At 33.0% G+C, this 581-nt stretch overlaps 1 non-coding gene across 1 annotated transcript; it reads left to right on the top strand.

The window, feature by feature from the left end:
- Positions 1-74, top strand: TRNAI-AAU (transfer RNA isoleucine (anticodon AAU)). Its single transcript has one exon. It is a non-coding gene; the product is annotated as a tRNA-Ile (tRNA).
- Positions 75-581: the final 507 nt, after the last annotated feature.

Raw genomic sequence — 581 nt, 5'->3', positions numbered from 1 at the left:
GGCCTGTTAGCTCAGATGGTTAGAGCGTGGTGCTAATAACGCCAAGGTCACAGGTTCGATCCCTGTACAGGCCATGTTTAATTGTTTGAAAAAAGATTAATTTTTCTTGTGTCTCATTTTTGACTGTTTATCACCTTGGATCAAACGATGCTTGAAGGATTGGATGAATACATTTGATATAGTTGTAGAATTAATTATTATTCTGAAAGCTCCTGAAATATCTATTAATGGTTCTAAGTTCTAACGCCAAGTAACTAAATCTCTTATTTATTGCAATTTATTGAGGTCATTTTTGTTTTGTCTTGTTGATGAAATATAAAAATAGTATGAATGTAAACAGCTGAATATAAGCTTTCCAACTATCCCAGATTAACAATCAGTAGCACTTCATCATCTGCTATTTCTTCAATAGTATGCTATATATTTAGTGAGCCTATTAGTTTAGTCTTCAGAGCATAAAGTTAAAAATGCCAAGGACATACTTTCAATCCGTCTCCAAGCCAATACTTGATGCTCCTTTAATGTTGAAAATAGATGTATTTTCTTCTGTATCATGTGTATCTCTATATTTCCTTTGAGGG

Source organism: Lissotriton vulgaris, chromosome 4_1, assembly GCF_964263255.1.
Source record: "Lissotriton vulgaris chromosome 4_1, aLisVul1.2, whole genome shotgun sequence".
NCBI lineage: Eukaryota > Metazoa > Chordata > Amphibia > Caudata > Salamandridae > Lissotriton > Lissotriton vulgaris.
The sequence above is the reverse complement of the archived record's forward strand: the minus strand, read 5'-3'. Positions and strand labels throughout refer to the sequence as shown.